General features: G+C 43.6%; 1 long non-coding RNA gene across 1 annotated transcript in view; it reads right to left on the bottom strand.

Moving 5' to 3' along the window:
- LOC125463006 (uncharacterized) overlaps positions 1-10,992 on the bottom strand; it is a 60,016-nt gene that overhangs the window by 1,206 nt on the left and 47,818 nt on the right. The window contains exons 4-5 of the long non-coding RNA XR_007249737.1: positions 7,318-7,525; positions 7,029-7,183 (exon numbers count right to left, since the gene is read on the bottom strand). This is a non-coding gene — a long non-coding RNA (uncharacterized LOC125463006). The remainder of the gene's footprint in view (positions 1-7,028; positions 7,184-7,317; positions 7,526-10,992) is intronic.

Here is a 10,992-nt window from a genome sequence, read left to right as displayed (position 1 = left end):
TATCATGGTGTATCTGAAAGTCTTTGCATTGGGATGTTTGAGAGCTGTGGCAGCAGCCTTGCAAATGAATCCTTCCTGCCAACTGTGTTAGAAAGAGAAGACATTCTGTTGTTGGAGCAGTAGAAATCTTTTTGCTGCAATTACAGCTTTGGACAACTATGACATCGCCCCCGAGGTGGCTGTTGGGCGATCAAAATTACACAGCATGATGCTTGGCAGAATGTAGTCAGCATTTCCCTGAGTATGTGGGTACAGTGAGTCAGTGACTTTTATAGAAGTGGCAAGGTTGATGACTGCACTGACTAATCATCTAATATCATTCATTTATTATTCTCACAAACATGCACATTGATTTCATTGCCATGTTTCTAGCTTTACAATATCATTTTAGTTGCATCATGCATTTCCTGACATTTTCTAGTACTCCTTTAAAACTGATGTATTTAAGTAATGGTCCTGTTACTTGTTTCCAATATAATGTATATATCAACATGAAACTACTGGAAAATATCTGATGAAGCCACACATACTTGCCTTTTAGTCAATAGCCCCTTAAAATCCAAGACTGAAAGTGGATAAAGAAACTGAGAATGGGAAAGCAGGAAGTTTAGCCTTGCTCAAGGTTAATTAAACATTTGTCCATTCTTCAGTCTCCAGCTATTCATTACACAATCACTTACACCAAATCTTGTGTTGATCAGCAGATTCATATCCTGACTTGAATTAAGTTTATTTACCAGAAAATTGTAATGAACCTTGTTGGGAACTGTTTTTATTCACCCATTCAGTGTCAGAGAAAGCTTTGCCTTGGCTTCTGCACGAGCCACTGCACAAAGCATCTTTTTACTATCAATGTTATTGTACAAGCAACAGCAGATGGATTCATTTCAATTAACTAAGGTAGTATGCTGAGACAGAGCACAATGAATGGGTGAACCCATGAGGAGGAGGAGGAGATGGAAGAAGCAGAAAGAGTTGGAAACACCTGGTTGTAAAGTCTTGTGTACATCCACAGTTGATGAGCGCAGGACTTTAATGAAACAAGTTAGCCCAAACAAACTCATTATCAATGTTTTCTTTTCAGTCATTCAACTCATTATTTCCCCAATCTATTTCCACTTTTTCTGCAAGTCTTCATAAGGTTTCTATCTCATGCACCACACTGAAATGGCATCTTCTGTGACAGTGACTATGGTCCAATGTCGCTCTGCATCTTTCCCAACTGCCTGCAACACAACCATGGCTCATCACGCATTATTCTCGAACATTTTTCTCTTGTACAGTTGTCCTCCCCTAGTTTAATTCATATCTATCCAGTCGCAACCTGAGAATGTTCTGCAATGATTTTTGTTCCTCTCACTTCCCCATCAATTTCCCATTGATTCTTTGTTGATGCTTTGCTTTTATTCATGTAAATGCTGCCCAAAAATTACATCAGGTTCCTTATGTGTAATGATGGCAAGTAGTTCTATATCACCATGATCTCACTGAGACATTCCTTTTTATTAAGCACTGGGAAGATTAAACTCATTGCCTTTGGCTCCTCAACACAACCTTATTCCTGGTTGCCATCTCAACAAAACCAGAGTTTTTGCAATCTTAGTATCCTATTTGACTCAGAGCTGAGCTTTTGGCCATATATTCTTTCAGTCAAAGAACTTTTGTCTTGATCTCTATCTTAGCTTATCACCACCCTTGCCTCAGGCCATCTGTTGCTTTACTTTCAGACTAAACTATTCCAATGCTTTGATGGCTGCCTTTCATTTTCCATCCTAAATAATAATGAATTCATACACAGCCCTGCAGCTTGTATCCCAACTTGCACCAAGTTTGTTTCAATTCACCACTCTGCCATACTCAGTTACATTCACTCCAGCCTACAAGTGTTTCCAATTTAAAATTTTTATTATAATGTTCAAATTCTCACAGGACTTCCACATTTCTCTGTAAACTCCTCTAGCCTATAATATCCAAGACTTTGGCTTTCCTCCAACTTCAGGGTCTTGTGCAATCCCAGACTTCCACAATCTTTTCAAGCAATGCCCTCACCTGTCTAGGCCTGTAGTTCTTGAACACCTGCTCCACACTTCTCACTATATCTATGAGTCTCTATAGAACCTACCTCCTTCTCCTAATATTTCCTTTGACTTATTGTTAAATTTTATAGCGTTAAGTTCCTTTGAAATTCCTTTGGCATGTTTATTACACTAAAAGTGTGATACAAAAGTAAGTTGATGCTGAGAGGAAAGTTTGTTGTGGAAGAAAGAACAATGGCAGGTATCGTCCAAATAAGTCTCACAAAATTGCAGGTTCCACACAATGTGTCACAAACACACAAAGAAAGGCAAACATTCAACAGTACCGACAATTATTGCAGCAACAATATTTGCTTATTCATTCAGTAATAATCTTTCTAAAGCAGGGATGGCCTGAGAACAGCTAATGTTGCATTTACACAGGGATTTGAGTTAACATTTTGAAAACTGGCTTTAATAGTGTAATATGGCACAGAAGGCATTTAGATGCCATTTTTTCATCAACCAGAATAAAATTTAAAGATGTGTGTTACTGACAGGGTAAACACTGCTGCTTCTACCTGTTTTGCTTCAGAAATGTTTATCATTCACATAGGATGGAGTTGCAGTGCTAACAAAGACGTCTTTACCCAATCTTCCTTATCCTAAAATCACAGAAACATGATATATATATAGCACTGAGATGAATAAAATTGGCCCTATATTGCTCCAACTTACAGCAGTTCTGGCCTTGCCTCTTCGCACCCCCTTTTTGTGGGTTATTTCTCTTATTTCATTGCAGAAGAAATTCCACCCCCTACTACCCAGACGGAAGGAATAGGCTGGCAACCTGTGACATAAACAATGTTTCCATTACCTTTCCAGCAAAGCTCTGGTCACAAGCTGCGGCATCTCAGCAGACATTCCAGGGCAATGCAAACTGACATTGAACAAAGCACCACCCCCAGGCCTCCTACCCTCCCTCGACCTCTTCATCTCCAACTGCCGTCGAGACATCAACCGCCTCAACCTCTCCACCCCTCTCACCCACTCCAACCTCTCCCCCGCAGAACGGGCAGCCCTCCGCTCCCTCCGCTCCAACCCCAACCTCACCATCAAACCCGCAGACAAGGGTGGCGCAGTGGTAGTATGGCGTACTGACCTCTACATCGCCGAGGCCAGACGCCAACTCTCCGACACCACCTCCTACCGCCTCCTCGATCATGACCCCACACCCGAGCACCAAACCATCATCTCCAACACCATTCATGACCTCATCACCTCAGGGGACCTCCCACCCACAGCCTCCAACCTCATTGTTCCCCAACCCCGCACGGCCCGTTTCTATCTCCTTCCCAAAATCCACAAACCTGCCTGCCCTGGTCGACCCATCGTCTCAGCCTGCTCCTGCCCCACCGAACTCATCTCCACCTATCTGGACTCCATTTTCTCCCCTTTGGTCCAGGAACTCCCCACCTATGTCCGTGACATCACCCACGCCCTCCACCTCCTCCAGGACTTCCAATTCCCTGGCCCCCAACACCTCATATTCACCATGGACGTCCAGTCCCTGTACACCTGCATTCCGCATGGAGATGGCCTCAAGGCCCTCCGCTTCTTCCTGTCCCGCAGGCCCGACCAGGCCCCCTCCACCGACACTCTCATCCGCCTAGCGGAACTCGTCCTCACACTCAACAACTTCTCTTTTGACTCCTCCCACTTCCTACAGACTAAGGGGGTGGCCATGGGCACCCGCATGGGCCCCAGCTATGCCTGCCTCTTTGTAGGTTACGTGGAACAGTCCATCTTCCGCACCTACACAGGCCCCAAACCCCACCTCTTCCTCCGGTACATTGATGACTGTATCGGCGCCGCCTCTTGCTCCCCAGAGGAGCTCGAACAGTTCATCCACTTCACCAACACCTTCCACCCCAACCTTCAGTTCACCTGGGCCATCTCCAGCACATCCCTCACCTTCCTGGACCTCTCAGTCTCCATCTCAGGCAACCAGCTTGTAATTGATGTCCATTTCAAGCCCACCGACTCCCACAGCTACCTAGAATACACCTCCTCCCACCCACCCTCCTGCAAAAATTCCATCCCCTATTCCCAATTCCTCCGCCTCCGCCGCTTCTGCTCCCACGATAAGACATTCCACTCCCGCACATCCCAGATGTCCAAGTTCTTTAAGGACTGCAACTTCCCCCCCACGGTGATTGAGAACGCCCTTGACCGCGTCTCCCGCATTTCCCGCGACACATCCCTCACACCCCGCCCCCGCCACAACCGCCCCAAGAGGATCCCCCTCGTTCTCACACACCACCCTACCAACCTCCGGATACAACGCATTATCCTCCGACACTTCCGCCATTTACAATCCGACCCCACCACCCAAGACATTTTTCCATCCCCACCCCTGTCTGCTTTCCGGAGAGACCACTCTCTCCGTGACTCCCTTGTTCGCTCCACACTGCCCTCCAACCCCACCACACCCGGCACCTTCCCCTGCAACCGCAGGAAATGCTACACTTGTCCCCACACCTCCTCCCTCACCCCCATCCCAGGCCCCAAGATGACATTCCACATTAAGCAGAGGTTCACCTGCACATCTGCCAATGTGGTATACTGCATCCACTGTACCCGGTGCGGCTTTCTCTACATTGGGGAAACCAAGCGGAGGCTTGGGGACCGCTTTGCAGAACACCTCCGCTCAGTTCGCAACAAACAACTGCACCTCCCAGTCGCAAACCATTTCCACTCCCCCTCCCATTCTCTTGATGACATGTCCATCATGGGCCTCCTGCACTGCCACAATGATGCCACCCGAAGGTTGCAGGAACAGCAACTCATATTCCGCCTGGGAACCCTGCAGCCATATGGTATCAATGTGGACTTCACCAGTTTCAAAATCTCCCCTTCCCCCACTGCATCCCTAAACCAGCCCAGTTCATCCCCTCCCCCCACTGCACCACACAACCAGCCCAGCTCTTCCCCCCCACCCACTGCATCCCAAAACCAGTCCAACCTGTCTCTGCCTCCCTAACCGGTTCTTCTTCTCACCCATCCCTTCCTCCCACCCCAAGCCGCACCCCCAGCTACCTACTAACCTCATCCCACCTCCTTGACCTGTCCGTCTTCCCTGGACTGACCTATCCCCTCCCTACCTCCCCACCTACACCCTCTCCACCTATCTTCTTTACTCTCCATCTTCGGTCCGCCTCCCCCTCTCTCCCTATTTATTCCAGTTCCCTCCCCCCATCCCCCTCTCTGATGAAGGGTCTAGGCCCGAAACGTCAGCTTTTGTGCTCCTGAGATGCTGCTTGGCCTGCTGTGTTCATCCAGCCTCACATTTTATTATCTTGAACAAAGCATTATTGTTTCAAAACAGCAATTCTGCTTCCTAAACATTTCAGAAACAAGCTTGAAGCACAAGCTAGTCAAACTATACAGAAATATTGTGAATAACTACATCACACCGTCACTGTGCAGGGGCTTTTGGGTAAACTTAATTCACATCTCCAGAAACGTCTGAGTAGGTGACCTATTTTATTTACCTACGAGTTGAATTCTACCTAGTTAAAGATATAAGGATATAAAAGGACACAACATCTTAAATCAAGTTACTGTTTACTTTCTATGAGTGTTATATGTGTGGACTGTGTGTAGTTTGTGATTATAGTTTATTATCTTAAATGCCTGGCAGGTGAAAGTCATTTCCTGCTTTAATTATTTTTCCACATCATCGAATGTTTCCTGACCTTGCATTGAGTTCAATGAGAGTTAGAGAAGAGATTTTATTAATCTATTCATGGATGTGGGTGTTATTAGCAAGGCCAGTATTTATTACTCATCCTTTATTCAGTTTGAAATGATGGTACGGAGCCATTTTCTTGAACTGTTGCAGATGTATGGTGAAAATGTTTCCACGATGCGATAGAGAGTTGAAAGATTTTAAGCCAGAAAGAATGAGTGAAATGGTGAAATATTTCCAAGCCAATTGTCCTGCAAGTTTGCAGGTGAGTGTATTCCCATAAGGTTTTGACCTTCAAGAGGGTACAGAATATGGATCTGGGAGGTGTTGTTGAAGGAGTATGGCAAAGAACTGCAGTGTATCTTGGAGATGGTATACATTGTTGATATGGTGAGTGAAATGTTAACCAGCTTTAAATTATTTCTGGTATTAGGACTAAATGTTCCATACTGATAATGCATCTGCAATCCGATTAAGGATGGTAGAGGTGTCCTTAAGGTGTGAGGAACAACAAGAGGACACAAAGCTCTGAACAACTAGCAGCCCCATTGTAAAAGGTCAGTGCTGCTGGAGTGTGTCGGCCATTTTGGTGTTCTTCAAAAACAGGGAACTTTTGATTTTTTTTTTGTGGAGTGACAGCTGCCATACCACATTTGTGTACGCAGACAGTGGCATTCTCAGCCTGATTCCATGATGAAGGTCATTTGAAGAGGTGTCAGTAATCCCACTCATAGGTGGCTACCAAGATAGGGTTTCAGCAAGAGCCCAGCTAAGTTCAGGAAGATCCCTGTGTCGTCATCAACACTTTGGGCTTTATTGCCCACCAGCAGATGATGGGTGGGTGGCTGTTACAATAGTTATCCCCATTGGGAAGATCATTTGGAGGCAGGAACTTGGACAGCCAACCTGATGCCCTCATTTCTGATTTTACTCCTGATTCCATCTACAGCCTGCTTACGTGGGCTAAGAAGATTCTGTCTGGTGACCCTGGCATGCTGAAGCATTTACATCAGGGTCTTGCTCCTGAAAGTTACAAGCTCAAGTTTCTGGAAGAAATGACCTTTTCATGCTGAATTTATGTGACTGAATTAAATTTGCAAAAGAAATCAGACGTAGGAGCAGGTAACTTGGACATACTTTTGCAGCCAGGCGAACTTGCAACCCTTTGCAAAATTAGTTTTAACAGGGATAGCTGTCCACATTGAGACAAAGGTATGATCAATGTGGACACTAGCAAAAGTGTTAGTATGATCTACACTTACTGTGAAGTCACAACTGGCGGTAATGATGGAGCTGGTAGCAGAGGCTGGAGGAGTTGCCGCCCTGAGTGAAAACAGCATCTTGTGTTCTTATATCAGGTATGCCGCTTCTATGGCATATTTACTCAGTTGCAAGACAGATTAGATCTTTTAAACCTCTGAAACAGAGAAAGACAATCCCCTCTCACATTGTGCCTTTAACGTCAAGTCTAACGATAAATGCCTCTGAGACTTATCTTTGCAAGATATGTCTGGAAGAATTTTATGATTCAAGGTGGATTGCCATACTCACCATTCTAGTATACATCTTCTTGATGGAAGTTAGTTTTAGTTGCTAGAGGTCAGTCATCATAACTCTAGGACATCTAGGTGTGGTGCGGTCGTTCCATGGTCAGCACTGCTCCCTTACAGTGCCAGGATCACAGGTTTGATTCCATCCTTGGGCGACTGTGTGGAGTTTGCATGTTCCCGTATGTTTGCGTAGATTTCCTCCAGGTGCTCTGGTTTTTTCCACAGACAAAGATGTGCAGGTTAGGTGGATTGGCCATGCTACATTACCCATTACCCCAGCAACAATTGAACTGTAATAGCCATACGGATATTATGGCTTCAAAATTAGGCCAGAAGATAAAAATGCTGCGACTAGACCACTTGACTCAGCAATGAATGCCCACCATCAAGAGGGCACAAATCAGAGTATGATGGAATGATCCTCACTTGACTGAAATAATGCAGCTTCATCAACATTCAAGAAGGTTGAAACTGTTCCTGGAAAATGTAGTCCACTTTATTAGCATTACATCCAAAAGTTCTCACTCTCTCCACTACCTATGCACAGCGGTTATAGTGTGTACCATCCGTAAGATGCACTTCAGAAGTTCACTATGGCTTCACACAGCATTTTCTGAACCCAGAAACGTTTCAATTTAGAAGCACAAGGACACAAGATACATGCAAATTCCCCTCCAAGCATTACCCAAACTTGGAAATGTGTCAAAATCCTTCTGTTGTTGTGGTAAAATCCTGGAGCTCTCTCCATAAAGTATCATGGCTGTTACTACACCAAATCCACTACAGTGGTTCAAAAAGTAGTTCACCGCGACCTACTCCAGGAAGAATAAGAATGGACAATAGATACTGGCCCAGCTGGCAAAGTCCATGCCCCATGGTTGAATAAAAAAGATGTTTGCCTCCATTTGATCAATAGATGTGATTATCCCCAGTATCTGATAAGATCTTTGTGCCAGATTTCCTGAGCCAAGTTGTTTCAAGATTCCTCAATTTGTGATGTTTTCAGATGAGATATGATCAAAATGTTAAGTTCTAGGGTGAGATGGACTATACAGTCTCCAATTCTTTGCTCATCCTCCCTCCTCAGTTGGTTTCAACAAGAACAATTTACAAGGATTACCTTCCTTGTGCATTTTTTCCTGACAAAATGACAATTTATGCCTAAAAGCAACTGATTTAACCAAGTTTTCTGAGTTAATAAGAGTCAGTTTGTTCAGTAGTATACACAAGAAGAAATAATAATGCAAAAACACACACAGAGAATAAGAAATAAGGTTAAAATGGTTTTTAAAAAATGTTTTAACAATCTTGACTTTGCAGGTTGATTGGAATTCTCTTGTCACGGTTTCTTTTCTTTCTACAGTACTGACCAGCAGCTCTCAGAGCAAGAGAAGTTCATTTCTTCTTTTACCTGCAGTGCATGGATATCTAATGGTTGATTTTACCAACTGTGACCTTCATTGCACACAAGTCAACACATTATATTGTCAGGTCACTAAGATAATTAGGCCAGGGGTTTCAATTGGTTTTTAATCCCAATTTTGCTTATTCCTTGAAGGATACAATACAAAAACATGTACAGGAGATGGCTTCTTGCTGAGAGGAAGTGGGTAATCTTTCTGTTTGAAGTTTCTGAAACTCTGTATTGGTGTGACAATTCATGTTTTTAAAAACATGGAGAATAGCAGCAGGATTAGATCATTCAAGTCTTTGAGCCTACTCCTCTATTCAATAGGATCATGGCTAATCTTCTAACTAAGTGCGCTATTTCCAATTGCTCCTCACACCCTTTAATCCCTGTAGCCCTAAGGACTACACCTAACTCCTTCGTCTGAAATAAAACTCCGAGCAGGACTCTGCTTGACACTTGCTGAATTTACATCCACAGTAATCTTTTGGCTGCAGCAGTCCTCTTTCACAAGCATGTATTGGAAGCAAATGTTTGACATGTCCATAAGTACTTTCGGGTTTGGATCAGGGTCATGATAGCCACTGAATATCTCCTGATCTACCAGACACCAACTTTTGCCACTTGTTTCATTCTCATTTGCTGCCGTACACAGAACTCTTTTGACTTAATGCTTAGCATCTGCTGTAGTTTATCACTGGATATGTGCCTAGGAGAGAAATAATGACTAATTGTACTTGTTTTAAGAAGACAGTAACATAGTGGTGTCATTACTGGATGAGTTTTATGGTCCAGAGTTATGAGTTCAAATCCCATCATGACTGCTGATTGAACTTAAAATCAATTCCTAAATCTGGGATCAAATGCCAGTCTTATTATTAATACTTATTAATGTACGAGATTGTTAGAAAACCCACTCAGTAAAATAATATCCTCAGGGAGTCAAGTCTTCCACTGTTACCTTCTCTTGCCTACCCTACATGTGACTCCAGACCCACATCAATGCAATTGCCACTTAATTAGTCCTGAAATGGCTTAGCAAGTCTTTCAGCTATAGGCAGCCTTCCAACAACCACACATGGACAACTGGGAGGGAAATAAATGCTGACTATGCCGATGATGCTCAGATCACAAGGTTAAAAAGACCTCTGATAGTACCTGCAGCAAAAGGCTTAGGCTCAGCTTCTCGTCTTTGTCCATTTTTTGCTGTAATACAGCCAGGGATGCCTTTGGAAAACTTACAAAAATGTGGCAGCTTTGAATCCTTCAGTTTCATCATCAATTTTGCAATCCTGACTGGGGATAGTGATATTAGAGATAATGGGAACTGCAGATGCTGGAGAATCCAAGACAAGAAAATGTGAGGCTGGATGAACACAGCAGGCCAAGCAGCATCTCGGGAGCACAAAAGCTGACGTTTCGGGCCTAGACCCTTCATCAGAGGGTCTAGGCCCGAAACGTCAGCTTTTGTGCTCCTGAGATGCTGCTTGGCCTGCTGTGTTCATCCAGCCTCACATTTTCTTGTCTGGGGATAGTGATATGTTGTCCTGGCAAGTGATTTCCACATCCCATGTACATTTTAAAATAAAAGCACGGTGGGACTTTCACAATGGCTTGTGACATTAACTGAAGCAGGGCATAATGGAATTTCTATTGCAGTGGATAATCTAGCCCAAACCTTGTACATTTATTCTAGATCCAGGAAGTTTGATGTTATTGGACAACCTGATACCATTTTTTTTCTGTTCTTATGACAAGTTCCCTTTTGAAAAACAGATATTTGAATGTTTAAAATAAAAATAGGAACGTATACATGGCTAAAACTTGCTTCATTACTTTTACCTGCATTTGTTATTTTACATGTTTTATATCAAGATACACGTAAATCATAATGATGTAGCTGATGACATGACTCAGTAAGATAGAAGGCATCAGTTTAAAATGAACATGTGAAGAGAGAAGTATTAGAAACTACACAAGAAAACTGTACTTTATAATCTGTTATACACAGTTGGAGACAAAGTAACACAATATTACATAAGGAGTTGAAAATCCCTACTTTGTGATAAAGAGCAAGCAGCCTCAGGGCAGTGTGTGTCTGGACATCTACAATCTGAGCTATTCCAGACCAGTACCTCAATGTGCAGACACAGCTATAATCTAAAACACAGGATAAATCATGATAATAAGTGATAGCAACAGGAAAAAAAAACCCCACCGGAGCCAGCATCTGAACTTAAAACACAGTCCAAGTGATACATCTGAAAA

This window comes from Stegostoma tigrinum, chromosome 21 (genome assembly GCF_030684315.1).
Source record: "Stegostoma tigrinum isolate sSteTig4 chromosome 21, sSteTig4.hap1, whole genome shotgun sequence".
Classification (NCBI taxonomy): Eukaryota; Metazoa; Chordata; class Chondrichthyes; order Orectolobiformes; family Stegostomatidae; genus Stegostoma; species Stegostoma tigrinum.
The sequence above is the reverse complement of the archived record's forward strand: the minus strand, read 5'-3'. Positions and strand labels throughout refer to the sequence as shown.